The 15,210-nt window shown below is 36.6% G+C and overlaps 1 protein-coding gene across 4 annotated transcripts in view; it reads left to right on the top strand.

Annotated features, from left to right (window-relative positions):
* The window catches only part of SIK2 (salt inducible kinase 2), a 108,891-nt gene that overhangs the window by 26,838 nt on the left and 66,843 nt on the right, over nucleotides 1–15,210 (top strand). The window contains exon 3 of one of the 4 annotated variants that reach the window (XM_057748410.1): nucleotides 4,621–4,836. The exons of the other annotated variants lie outside the window; for them this stretch is intronic. The gene's annotated coding sequence lies outside the window, so the exon portion shown is untranslated. The remainder of the gene's footprint in view (nucleotides 1–4,620; nucleotides 4,837–15,210) is intronic. 4 annotated transcript variants of the gene reach the window in all.

Here is a 15,210-nt window from a genome sequence, read left to right as displayed (position 1 = left end):
TCAGAGTAATGAGGACATTGTTCCATTATCTTGTAGGTTCCAGGATTGCTTTTGAGAAGCTTTCAGTGATCCAATTCCTGATGCTTTGCCTAGAATTATTGTTTTCTGTATGTGAGCTTGTAAGATCTTTTCTTTGTCCCCAGTCTTCTGAAATTTCATGTGATATGCCTTGGTGTGGGTGTTTTGCTTCATGCTGTTGGGCTATTGGTGGGCCCTTTTAATCTGGAAACTCATATACTTTGGTTCTAGGAAAGTGCCTGGAATTACTTAGCTGATGGTTTCCTTCCCTAATTTTCTCTTTCCTCAGTCTCACCAGTGACTGTTATTCAGATATTGACCCTCCTGGACTGGCCCTCAAATATTCTTTTCATTTTTATTCTCCTGTCATCCATTTTTTGTCTTTTTGCTCTGCTTTCTGGGGGATTTTATAAATGCTTTCTTCCAACTCTTCTTTTGCTATCATATTTTTAATATCTGTAAGTTTATTTTTCTCTCATTGTTCCTTTAAAAAGAACACCCATTTCTTTTTTGCTGACTTTATCATATCTCAGCTCCCTGAGAACAACAATAATTTTGTTATATTTTCTTCTCCTTTTTTCCTCCAAGTTGATTTTTTTTCTGTGGGTGTGTATGTTTTGGTCTATATATTTTATGTTAGGAGATTTTTTTAGATGATTACTCAACATATTTGATTGTCAATTCCTGGTAAGACTGAGGAACTAAGAAGCTGACTGGAAACTAAGCCAGTGGATGGGGTTTGTCAGCTATGAGCTTTACTGTAGGAGTGATCTGACTGTGTCTTTTATTGGAGATACCCAATGTTTGTATCTTGACTCTTGAGTTGACAGAGTCCCATGAGAAGATTCTTCCAGTCTTCTACACAGAAGGTAAAAGCCTGGTTACCTCATGGGTAAGGAAGGCTGAGGCATGTCAGTATCCAGTATGCATATGTTTATTTAAGCCTCCTGTTTTCAATGTGGTGTCCCTGTCCTCAGCTGTGTCTAGGGTCCTTAAGTTTAAGAACCCTCTGTTTTAGTCTCTCAAGAGACTAAGCCTCCAGATTTCTACTGGAGTAAAAGTCAGGGCACACACCCAATTACATAGAATGAGAGATGAGATTTGAGGATTGAATTGCTTCTTAACGCATCTTCAACTGATCACCCTTATTTCAGCTTCACTCACACCAGCCTTCAGAGTTCCTGAGTTTGGGGGGAATTCGTCTGGGTCAATTGTATTGATGCAAGGTATTTTCCATTGCTGAGGCCTCAGGCTTCTCAAGTCAATTGAGGTTTGTATTTCAACAGTTTTTCTTTCCTATTCTTTTTTTCTTAGAAGTGATTTATTCCTTTAAGTCTGGGAAGATATTAAACATATATACTTATCTCTAGATGTTCCTTTATTTCTCATCACTGTATTTTCCTTTAAATACTTGAACTTAATTAAAATAACCCTTTCATTGTTATTGTTTGATAATTCCATCATTTATATCATTTGTGGGTCTGTTTCTATTGTCTGTTTTTCTCCTGGCTGTAGGTTACATTTTCCTGCTTTTCGATATGTCTAACGCTTTTCTTTATTGGATGCCAGACATAGTGAACTTTACACTGTCAAGTCTCTGGATTTTGTCGTCTTTTTTATAAAGAGTGTTGACATTTGGTAGGCAGTTAAGTTACTTATAGTTCTCTTTGATTCTTTCAGGTTTTGTGAGGGTGGGTTTTAGAGTATAACCTTCACACTGGAGACAACTTAGTCTCACTGCTAAGGTCTCTACTTGAGTACCTTGAATGATCAGTGAGAACTCTCCACTTTGGCTGGTGGAAATTTGAAATTATTCTCAGCCCTGTGTGAGCTCTGGGAGCTATTTAGCTCACAGCACCCTACTCATTCCTTGCACAACCTTGTAGAATTTCATCCTGTACACATATATCTTAGAATTTAGCAAAGACTGAATGGCAACCCTATGCAGATTGGTGAGCTTTTTTTTTCCTTCCTGCGTCACTCCCTCCACTTCAGAACTTAGCCCCACATCTTCCAGAAGCCTGAGACTTACTGAATTCTCATCTCTGTCTCCTCTACTCTGCAAGACAGCCATGCTCTGCTTGGGCCCTCTGTCTCTGCTGTGAAGTTCAGAGTGTGCCTCCACACAGACAGTCTGGAGGTTGCGGGCGTCACCGTGTTTGTTTCCCTTCTCTTAGGAATCATAGACCTATGTTGCCTATTGTCCAGTGTCTGAACACAGTTGTTTTACATACTTTGACCAGTTTTCTAGTTGTGTTAAATACATCTGGTTCCTGTTACTATATTATGGCTAGAAGCGGAAGTCAACATATTTATTTTAAAATCCTATTCCAATTATATTTTTAACTCTTTCTTTAGGTGTGTTTGTTAATTGAGCTTGTTTTCTGTCTTAAGTGGGACTTATATTCCTCACGCATTTGCTCATCCTTTGATTGCATATATATTTTTATAATTGAAATTCCTTGTTAGACTCTTCTGCCTCTTTATGCAGCTTGCTTGGGAAGAGGGCTAAACCAGCCATTGGAGTTTTCACTCAGTTTTCAGTGAGAGTAAAGGAAAGAGTAGAAATGTCTCTGTGCTGGATATCCTGGTGGCTGATCTATTGGTAATGAACATTTCCTTTTCTTTCCAGGACACTGCCCTGTCTAAGATCTTATACACAGTACTCCCTCCTGGGATTATATACCCTCTGTCACAGCCAGGAGTGTTATGCATGGGAGGAATGCAGGCTGATTGGAGTTGGCTGCACCCACTCTCTTCTGTTCCTATATCCCACCTTTGGGTTTGGAACACTGATAGTTCTGTGGCCATTTTGGGGCTGTATTACCTTTGAAGATCCATATTGATCTTACCCTTGATTTTTCTCTTTAATTTGCTTTAGTCTGTTGTAAATCACAGAATATTCCCAGCTTCTAGCTCTTCAGTTCCTTTTGTTCTCAGGTAATGACTAGTTAATTTTCTGTCATTTCCAGAATTTGATGTAGGAGGGGAAAACTGGCTAGTTCTCAGTCTGCCATCTTGAAGCAAGCACAATAATCTCTCCTGGTCCTGTGTTCAGTCATTTTTAATAGATTTGCTTTTCATTAAATATCAGGATTTTTTAAAAAGTAATTATCTAGCTTCACTATTGGCAAAGTAAACAATATGTATTATAACATTTTCTCTTTGCTTCTCTATCCCATTGTGGAGCATTTATTTGGCTCTTGATTAAAGAAAGAATTATCAGGTTTCTTATCTAGATATTTGAGGGGGGGTACTAAAGAGAGAATTAAAGATACAAATATGCAAGAATATGGTATTTGATAAGTGCTATTAGAAAGTACAAGAATAGTTCTGTGGAAAGTCAGGAAAAAATCATAACAGGCAGAGATAATTTGCAGGGTGAGGAGCTCAGTGATGGTATAGCTGGGAAAGGTTTATCAGTGACCGACTGCATGGCCAAGTCTACCTGCTTCTTTTTAGTCCTCATTCTTTGTCTTCACTGCAGCAATCTGACACCTAGTAAGCACTCTCTTTTTCTTGGAAATTCTTTTCTGTGACAGGTTTCTTTTCCTGCTGAAGACTTGTCTACCTGTCTCATTTTCCCGTTCCCTAAGAGAAGGCGTTCTGTACATTCTCTCACTGTGAGCTCCTCTATTCTGAAGACCTCAGTACCTCCAGGAAGATGATTCTCAACTTTCTGACTTGGGTCTTTACATTAGCCTGACCTCCAGATCTTTACTTTCTACCTCGATATCTGGAGAATAAATTACAAAACTGAGCATGTTGCCTTCTCTTCTAAATTAAGCTCTTCCTGTATCCAAAAGTCTGTCACCAGTTTGACCATTCTTATCACCAGTGAATATCTCTGATTCATCCTTCTTCTTTGTGTTAGTGTCTACTTATTAGTTGCCTAGTCTTACAGATTTTTTCTTTAAAATATTTTTCATCTCTACTCTTTATATTCTTATTGCCTTCGTCCTACTGAGTCTCTCAGTAACTCACCTCCAGTTCATGGTTAGCACTCCGAGTGCTCTCTTGCCTCTAGTCTTTCCCTTACCAATCTATCCTGTGCACCATTCAGAACTAATTCATTCATATTTTCATGGTTTTGTCTGTTGTAAAGTACCATTATCAGTTTATGTATCTTTCTTCTACTCCACTCTGATTTTCTTGAGGTCAGGATCAGGATCAGTATCTATTCATATTCTGTATCCTCAGCAGCTAATAAAGTGTCTGACACATAATAGGCACTCAGTAGTTGAATGAATAACATAGGGCTTGTTTTGGTTTTAAGGTATATTACGTTTTAACGTTTAGAGTAGTTCAGGCAATCATTACAAATGTATGAGTAGATTTTACTTTTCAATAACAACCTTTTGATATTAGACTAATAATCTTTGAATATTGATTTTACTGATTCATGAAAAGTAGACAGTACCTTGAGAACCAAAAAAGAAAAAAGAAAAAACCACACCAATTGGCATTATAGTAAGACCAACATATTTAACATCTGCCAGTGTCAAACAAATGTAGAAAATCCTATTTTCTCACAAGGAACTGAGAAAAAGGGAAACATTTTCCCTAACGAATTAGCCGCATGGCATGTATCTTACGTTTCAGGTGGCTGCTCTCAGGATTTCTGCTGTTGAGGGCAGTGTTATTATCATTATTCTGGAAAATTCAGATTTGTTTGGAATGAGAAAAGCTCTGCTACACATTCACCTGTTAGTTTATTTCCGAACTTATATTCTCATGCTGCAAAAAAATGAAGAAATCTGAAGAAAAAGAAAACTAAAAGACGCAGAAACTGTCGTGGAAAGGTTTTGCTTCTCCATGGTATGAGGATTTTGATTTACAAATCTAATACTACTTCCTTGACTAACATACTTAGAAGCTTTCTGGACCTCTGTTATTTATTTCAATTGGAATACATGGTTACAGAAATTTATTTTAATTGGAATACCTGGTTACAGAAAATCAGAAAAACGTAAAACCCATTTCCATTTTTTTGTTCCTATCCAGTCATTCTTCATTTACATGTTTTGCTTTTTTTTAAATTGAAGTATATTGGGAATTCCCTGGTGGTCCAGTGGTTAGGACTTGGTGCTTTCAATGCCAGGGCCTGGGTTCAATCCCTGGTCAGGGAACTAAGATCCCTCAAGCTGAAGAGCGCAGCCAAAAAAAAAAAAAAAAAAGAAGTGTAATTTATGTACAATAAAGTGCACAAATCTTAAGTTTGTAACTTGATGAATTTCTGCCTATGGTTCCTCTTAGGTAAACGTCTCCTAGGACAGGATATAAAACATGTCCATCACCCTAGAACATACCTCACATTCCCTCCCAGTCAGTGTCCCCACAGAGTAACCATTAGCTTGACCTCTGTCACCATAGATTAGTTTGGCCTGTTTTTGAATTTCAGATAAATGGAATAATACTCTTTTATGTCTGCCTGTTTTATTGAACCTATGTCTGTGAGAGTCATCACTGTTATTATACGTATCAGTAGTTCATTCTTTTAAGTTTACCTTTTTCGCAAGAATAATACATTTATTGAAGAAATTTTGGAAAATATGTAAAAGGTAGAGGTAGAGGAGGGGAGAAGAGAGAAAAAGACCCAAGACAAATATTCCTAAGTTTTGGTTTGTTTCCTTCAATTTTTATTCTCTGTATATACACATAGTTTTCAATAATTAGAATCATGTTGTTATATTTATCCATTTTTTATTACATAACATATTAGTATTTTTAGTACATAACATGAGTCACTGAGCAAGGCCAGTTGTCCTGTTTAGCCCAAGCTGAAATTACTAATAGGCCAGAATTTTCACTTGTTCATTTAGTAATTCAACATATATTTGTTCAACCCCTGTTGTATGTCGAGTGCTGTTCCAGTCATAGTTCCAGGTACTGGGAATAGAGCAGTGGACAAGACAGGCCAAGTCCCTGCTCTTCTGGAGGTTACACTCTACCCTGGGGGAAGATGCATATTAAACAAGGAGAAGTGAACAAGAAATTTTCAGATAGCAGTAAGTGCTATGAAAATAATACATGGATCTGGAGCTACAGGAACTCTCATATACTCTTGGTAATGTCTAAATTAAAGTAAAAAATAAATATACCCTATGACCCAGAAATTTCTTTTTTGGGAGGGTTCTTTTCTTTTTAATTGAAGTATAGTTGATTTATAATATTGTGTTAGTTTCAGGTGTACAGCATTGTGATCCAGTATTTTTGCAGATTATATTTCATTATAGATTATTACAAGATATATATCCTTGTTGCTTGTCTATTTTATATATAAAATATATGGGTTAATCCCATACCCCTAACTTGTCCCTCACCCCTTACCTCTCCCCTTGGGTTACCACAAGTTCGTTTTCTCTATCTGTGAGTCTCTATTTGCGTATACATTCATTTGTGTTACTTTTTTAGATTCCACATATAAGTGATATCATATAGTATTTGTCTGACTTATTTCACTAAACACGATATTCTCTTGGCCCATCCACATTGCTGCAAATGGCAGTATTTTGCTGTTTTTATGGCTAACATTCCATTTTGTGTATGTATAAATATATGTGTGTTTGTGTGTGTGTGTGTATGTATGTATGCCACATCTTCTTAATCCAGTCGTCTGTTGATGGGTACTTACGTTGCTTTCATGCCTTGGCTATTGTAAATAGTGCTGCTGTGAACGTTGGGGCAGAGATTTCATTCTATTTCATGTACATATAAACCAGAATACACCTAAAAGAATAGTATCATTCTTTCATAACGTTTCCTTCTTATCATAACAGTATTGTTTTGGGGTTTTTTTTATAATGGTTTATTTATTTTGTTATTTATTTATTGGCTGCATTGGGTCTTCGTTGCTGCACGTAGGCTTTCTCTGTTTGTGGCCAGCAGGGGCTACTCTTCGTTGCGGTGCACGGGCTCTAGGTGCGCAGGCTTCAGTAGTTGCAGCATGTGGGCTCAGTAGTTGTGGCTCACGGACTCTAGAGCGCAGGCTCAGCAGTTGTGGTGCAGGGGCTTAGTTGCTCCACGACATGTAGGATCTTCCCAGACCAAAGATTGAACCTAACCCCCCCAAAAAATAATAAATAAATAAATTAAAAAAAAAAAAAAAAAAGATTGAACCTGTGTGCCCTGCATTGGCAGACAGATTCTTAACCACTGTGCCACCAAGGAAGTCCCAACCATATTGTTTTAATACTCCCAAACTGGAAGCAACAGTAGGATAGATAAATACATTGTAGTATATTCATACAACAGAATACTCTACAGTGATAAAAACCAATGTACTACACTCAATGAATGATTCTTAAAAACATGTTGTGAGAAAGAAAACAGACACAAAAGAACACATTCTAGTTATATAAAACCCCAAAATATGTAAAAGCTAAGCTATATTGATTGAAGATACATACTGAGATAGTAAAATAACATTTTTTTAAAGAATAGGTGATTGTCATAAAAGTCAGGATAGGTTTACCTCTAGGGAGAAGGAGGAAGTTGTGATTAGAAAGGGGCATGTGTGGGGGAGGTGCTTCCGGCGTGCTGGAAATGTTCCATTGCTTGACCTTAGTGGTACTCATGTAGATATCTATAATAATTCATTAAACTACATATTTTAAGCACTTTTCCATTTTGTGTTTTAGATTTCAAACAAAGCAATGGGATGATAGCATAAGTATAGTTTGTGTGTTCGTGTTGACAGCTTTATTAACGTATAATTGACATACAGTAAATTGTACATTTAGACTGTTCAACTGGAAAAATCTGGGCATATGTATTAACCCATGAAACCATCACCACAATCACGATAACGAATGGGTCCCCCACCCCCCACAGTTTCCTCATATCCCTTGGTAATCCTTCCCTCTCACCTGTTCTTCCTCCTAACTCCCTACCACCAGGCAACCACTGATTCTCTTTCTGTCACTATAGATTAGCCTTCTAGAATTGATATAAATGGAATCATGTATACACACACATACACACACAGTCTGTCTCTCTCTCTCTCTCACCTTTGTCTGACCTCTTTCACTCAGCATAATTATTTTGAGATTCATCCCTGTTGTTGCACGTATCAGTAGTTCATTCCTTTTAATGCTGAGTTGTACTCCCTTCTCGGGGTATGCCACAGTTTGTTCATTCATTCACCTATTGATGGATTTGGGTTGTTTCCAATTTCTGCCTCTTGCAAATAAAATTGCTGCAGATACCCATGTAGAAATCTCTTGGTTAAATACCAAGGAATGGAATAGCTAGATAATATGATAGGTGTATATGTAACTTTCCAAGAAATATAACTATACCTATCTACCCCCCTAATATCTTGTGAGAATATTTTCAATTCAATATATTCCTGTAAAATTATTTTAAGTCACTTTGTAGTAGTCCATCAGTTAAACATGATGTAATGTATTTAACCAATTCTTTGTATGTAGACACAGATTTTTTTCTACTTTCATAAAAAAACATTACCATGAACATCCTTGAAACTAAATCTTTGAATATATTCTTAATTATTTCTTTAAATGCCTACAAGCTTTTGTTACAGATTGCCTTCCAGACATGACAGATTAAATCTTCATCAGTCAGATTTTTTGATTTGAATAGTAAATTATACCAAATATAGTTAGTCAAAACTATATATTAGGTACAGTTAGTGAAAATATTCCTTTTGTGTAATGAAGCACTTTTACTTTCTTTAGGATTTATAGGTAAAAATAAGTCTAGAATCTTAAAAGTGGTTTATTCTGTTTGTATCATTTAGTGAATTCAGTTTCTCTTTCTGAATCAAATGTGGCTATGAAAGAATTACCCTTGGAATTAGGTAATCTGTAAAGTTAAGAGATAAATTGTCAAGAGGTTAAAAAAAGCAAATTGCAGAATAGTATGTGTGGTATGCTTGCTTGTGGGTTTCCAAATATATCACTATTGAACACTATTTAAAGCAATTTGTGTATGTTTCATATTGATATGACATATTTATATAACAAATACATTTATATGTAATACATATAGTTCATTATACATACATATTTTCAAGACATAGGGCAAAGTTTAGAAAATTTGAATTGAGCTGTAAATGTGGGATTATGAGGAACTTTCATTTATACTTTGTAGGTTTCTGTGTTTGAAGTTTTTTCACAGTGAGTATGCACAGCTTTTACTGTCAGGAAAAAAAAGTATATTTTTGTTTGGAAAAACATGAGACAGCTCTGCAGTTAACCTCAGAAGACGTTTTAGAGTGTAGATCTTTTGGAGAAGGTACAACTAGATGGGAGGCTGTGACAGATATATCCAATTGCTAGAATATATGTCTTGTTTATCAATTATGGTCTCCCAGTCAATGTTTGTATTCTTGAATTGTTAGTCAGCAGAATATATACTTTTTACTCTTCCCTAAATTCTGTCAGGCTACAGATATTTTATAATTGATACGTTATGTAGCTTGTCAGTTCGAGTGTTCTAGCGCCTATTATAATTCAGCATGCTGCAGCTGGTTAGGGGAGTGTCGCATAGTTTCCTTTTTTTTTTTCCTGCGCATTTGTCTCTCCATCTGTGAGTACAGTATTTTGTTGATCCTTGCACATACTCCATGTATCTGTCTATACTCTGACTTTGAATCTGTTAATCATATAGTATACACTTTAGCTGGTGACCACTCTGTTCTAAAATAATATATTCTCATTGCAAGTATGTAGCACATTTTCCCCCCAGATCAGGTAACATCTTATCTACCAAGATAACCACAGGTAACCAAGTGAAGGTATTTGAATACTTAAAGTGTATAATACTACAGTGGCAAAGTCACTTAACTAGATACCAGGAGACCCATGTAATTATCCTAGCTCTGTTATATACTTAAGAAGTTATATCATTTACTTGGGTCTGGTAATACTTGCTTGTTGAGATACTCTAACAAGGAGTGAATCCTTCATGAGGATTAAGCAATATAATATATATGAGAGTATTTTATAAATGATAAGAACAATGTGGATGTAGTTCTGACACTTACATCTGCTTTTGCTATGGTGTGGGAGTCCCTGTAATGGCACTGGTGGTGGTGGTGCTGGGAGTGCAGAAGGAAGATACTGCTAGTACTGTTTCAACATCACTTTTTCATAGCTGACAAGACCTTTTCTCCAGAGTAGGTATTTGATTTTTAAAACAAATTTTAACTGTTCTAGGAGCACTCATAAGCCTGTACACATCCAGAAGTGGATTAGGGGATGAAGAGAGGCAGAAAAAATATTATTTAATGGTTTACTAATAAACACATATTCAAGGCATATGCAAACACAGTAGTACCTTCTTGACATTGACTATAAATAGTTCATTAGCTCTGAAAGCTTTATCGCTTGGCTGTGATTTTGTAGATTCTTCCTTCATAAAACATTGGATTAGTAGATGTATAAACTTTATGTCAATATGCTAACCAGCTAAAAGATTGCTTAATATCCTTAATTTAGGTATATTTTAAATCTTAGCTTTAGCAGTTAATTATCCTTTTCTTTTGCTTTTCTGAGCAACTAAATTTCAACTCATGACTTAGTTCAACTATCTCTGTTATGAACTTTGTGAACAAGTAGAAGAAAAATCTCTGATCTTTATAGAAACACATGACTTCAGTCATCAGTAGTTATATTTTCGACTTACTATTCTTTAAGACTTTGGAAGAAGAATTCTGACTTCTGTATTGAAAGTCAGAAAGAAAAAGCTCTTATGAAAACAGCATTCCCCTAAAAAGCAGCAGAAATGCTTCTTGCTTATTATCTTTAAAATACTTATTTGCACCTGTTACAGAAAGTATAATGATATAATGCTTTAGTAGAGATATAAAATCCTTGGCATAATTATTAGTTTGGGGAAAGTTAAGGCTAGGCATCAGTATCTAAAAATATTGTAAGCATTTGTTGACCTTCTTAAATAATCATTCTCAACCTTTTCTATTTTTCTCTTCAGACCTCCAGTAATTCAGCTGGCAAAATATACATTCTTTGAATTGACCGTGTTGCTTGTTTTTCCCCAAGTTATTTTATGTTTAAAATTGGAAAGATACTTTTCATAAAATCATATAAAGTAAGTGAAAGTAAAAATAAAAGCTTAAAGAAAGGTTGTTGTGTTCAGTAGAGCTAAAACCAAAGTGAGCTCTACTTTTATGTTTACCTAATAATATGGCTGGTTTCAGTAGGCATGCATTTGCTAGAAATAGTACTGTTTCATTACAAGTTTCAGCATAGAGGAAAAGTTGTGTTTTCTACCTTTGATGTTATATATGAAAATGAAATTGATTTTTACTGCTTTTATTGGACCTCAGAAGTCTTTTGTTAAGAGCACTTCTGAGCTCTAGATATATAATATCGTTAAGTTGCCTCAAGCTACATATTCTTCGCTGAAATGCTTAATATTTCACATATCATATGCAAGAAGGATTGGTTTTTAATTCACTAAAGTAAAATTAAATAAAGGTAATTTAAATTTGAGTTAATGTAGTGATCTGTAGGAATTAGGCGTTAACTGAGCTCTAATGGGAAACTTGCTTGTTTTTGGTTTTAGTGGTTTTGTTTTTGTTTTTGTTTTAAGATAAAATAATGTGCTTACTTCTTTTTGGTCCAGTAGATATGTATAAAGGTAACTATTTGTACATTCGTTCATTCATTCAACAGATGTACAGGGAACACCTACAGTATGGCAGGCACTTCAGTTCAATCAATTTGCTTCAGTATAATAAATTGTGATTTTTGGCTTTGTCAATGGCAAATATATTACTCTGGCCAGGATAACTCTGAAGGCTCTGTAGCATCTGGTGGGCTGATAATTTTAATGGAAGTAATTTGCTACTCCGAAAGCATTATGTAAATACTACATAAGAGTAATTATTAGCTGTATTAAGGAGCCAATATCAGCTCTTTATACAAATATGTATCCCATATAACTTTGTGATTAAAGATGATGCATCTAGACATACCATTTCTTTAAAAATCTGCCAAATTTATTGAGTATACACTGAAAAACATACAGTAATAAAACAAATAAATATTATTTATATATATACATGTATGTAAGTGTATATATGTATAAAAATATGTATATATAGAATAACATATGTATAAATATATGACTGTTTTTTATATGTAAAAACAATGTAATCAAATCCTAAGTTCACACAGAAAACACATGATTTTAAATCTCGCAGTTGGATACACTAAATCTATAGGAAATTGGTGGCTAGGGAACTATTCATCACTTCTGACTTTTAAACACTTTATAGTCACATGGGTCACACATATGTGGGGTGGGGGTGGGGATGGGAATGGAGGGAGAGGAAAAATGACAGAAATTAATAGAACACCAAAACCAAATCACCTCGTTTGCAGTTTTGCCAAGAATCCTGCCGATAGACTGTGTGTCATTAATATCATCTTGGGGCTGTGGGCGGCCTTGGGCTCACCACTTCAGTTTTAAACAAATTGTCGTGAAAAACATGGACCACTTAGACATGAAGGAGAGGAACTTGAATTCATGCAATAGGGCATCTAATTAATGTACATGCTTGGAGAGACAAGAAGCAACCAGATTCAGATGGTCTTAATTAGAAAAGCTAGTTTTTAAATTATGGTTAATAATGCTAATAACAATATTTGGCATGTATTGGATCATTACCATGTGCCAGACACTCTGCTCACTGCTTCGTACCCCTCTCTCATTTAAACCTCACACAGGTGGATGTGTTATCATTATGCTCATACAGGTGAAGAAAGGGAGACTCCGTGGTAAAATTCAACTTGCCCATGGTACATAGTTAATAAGTGGAAAGGGCAGGATTCAAACCCAGATGTGTCTTGACTAAAAATACTCATGTTTTTAACCATTATAACAGTGTTTCTCAAGTACGTTTTGTAGACAACAGGCATCAAAATTATATATAATCTTAATATTGTATATAATTTATATACAATATATAAAAATTATATTGGCTAACTATATAAAAAGATTTCTAGGTCCTATACCTGACCTGCCTAATCAGATTTCTTGGGTATGGGATCCGGGGCTCTGCATTTTTTTTTATATAAATTTATTTATTGATTGTGTTGGGTCTTCATTGCTGCACACGGACTTTCTCGGGTTGCAGAGAACTGCGGCTACTCTTCATTGTGGTATGTGGGCTCCTCATTGCGGTGGCTTCTCTTGTTGGGGAGCACCAGCACTAGACGCTCGGGCTTCAGTAGATGTGGCATGCGGGCTCAGTAGTTGTGGCTCACAAGCTCTAGAGCTCAGGCTCAGTAGTTGTGGTGCATGGGCTTAGTTGCTCTGCGGCATGTGGGATCTTCCCGGACCAGGGATTGAACCCGTGTTCCCTGCATTGGCAAGTGGATTCTTAACCACTGTGCCATCTAGGAAGTCCCAAGGGCTCTGCATTTTTACCAGTGCTTCCCAATGTGATTCTTAGGAACACTAACATGTGAGAACCACTGTACTGCACTACATTGCTACATAGTTTGAGTATGCAGATAATAAGGACTGATGGGTAGGAGGATGAAGGATATTTCTGACATTAGGAATAATACATATGAAGTCATGGAAGTGTGAATAAGTTCCATATGGACTGGCAATATTTGTAATATTGGAGAACACAGCTTGTGATATAGAGGACTTAGAGGACTTTGAAATCTAAATTAAAGGTTAGGACAGTGCTTTAGAAAAGAAGGAAGTTCCCAGTAGACTGAACAGAATTGGGTGCCAACTTTTTCTGCTCCATGAACACCTTGCTCACTCACACCTGTATCATAATGCAGAGACATTCTGCTTCAGCTGTTTCCTTCATTAAACTGTTCTGGAGACTAGATATTCTGTTTTATTTGCTGTTGTGTCCCCATCTCTTAGCCTAATTCCCAGTACATACAGATCCCTAATAAATGTCAGATTGTCTCCCTTTTTTTCTTTTAGAACTTTTGAAAGGCCCAAAGTGGGCCAGAATCCTTTCTGGGCCAACTTTTAGAAATTTGAGAGCCTTGAGCGTCACCTCCCTGTCTAGACCCACAAATCCAAGGAGGAGCTTCAAGCTGTGACTTGGCTTCCATGAACCAGCTATTGAAGTTTAACTCAACCTTGAATCCTGAGTCTTTCCAGATGCGCTAAGAAGAAAATTTCCAGGAAGACACGGTAGTCTGTCTTCCCTCCTGCTCAGCAGTACTGATAGAGGGCTTGGTAACTTGATCCTCAGCCATGGGAGCAGCTACCTTTCCCCTCCACCAGAAGGGTCACCCCAAGAGCAGGACAGATAGGAGACCATCCAACAGTAGAGGTAATAAGAAAATACGTCGATACTTCAATTCTGAAAAATTTAGTTGGAGATCTTTTTTTAAATATTTTATTTATTTTTTTGATTGCACTGGGTCTTAGTTGTGGCAGGCAGGCTCCTTCGTTGTGGCTCACCTGCTCCTTAGTTGTGGCATGCGATCTCTTAGTTGCAGCATGCATGTGGGATCTAGTTCCCTGACCAGGGATCAAACCCAGACCCCTTGCATTGGGAGCTTGGAGTCTTAACCACTGTACCAGCAGGGAATTCCCAAGTTGGAGATCCTTCAATCACAGTACACATTATAAAAATAACTTTAGACTTGAATTTGAATGTTGTCATTTCTGGAATCATCCTGAGTACCATAGAATGAAGAAAGCAGCTTCTCATTCTTCCTCCTTAGCTCAGAAATGCCCATAACTTGATCCTCAGCCCTTGTTCTGTCCTTCCTGTGCACTAGAAGAATTATTCCAACAGCAGGAGAAGGAAGAGACAATTCGAATAGAAGAGCAGGAGGAAAGGGAATTGACATTTTTAGAGAGAGGCTTCTAACTCTGGTTTAATGAAGGCTTGTCTTCTTCACAGAATGGATTTCAGATTACACACAGACATGAATGTACATATTGCCTTGCATAGAGGCTTTCTAAGAATTTAATGAGGAATGGTCAGTTGTAGGAACAGGATGCAGATTTATGCCAAAGAATCGTATCAGAAAGTAGATTCAATCCAGTTTCAGAGCCAGTACCAAAATGTTCCACCAGTAATTTTAGCATCACTGTGGGGCAAGCTGGGAGGTTTCTGTGATGCGAGTTGTCTTTTCTCTTCTCAGTGCTGTCTTTCCTCCCCTTCCCTGTTATTTGCAATTTATAGGTTATCTGTCTGTGTAGATTGAATGCCTT

Source organism: Hippopotamus amphibius, chromosome 9 (assembly GCF_030028045.1).
Source record: "Hippopotamus amphibius kiboko isolate mHipAmp2 chromosome 9, mHipAmp2.hap2, whole genome shotgun sequence".
Lineage (NCBI taxonomy): Eukaryota > Metazoa > Chordata > Mammalia > Artiodactyla > Hippopotamidae > Hippopotamus > Hippopotamus amphibius.
This window is presented reverse-complemented; position numbering and strand designations above follow the sequence as displayed.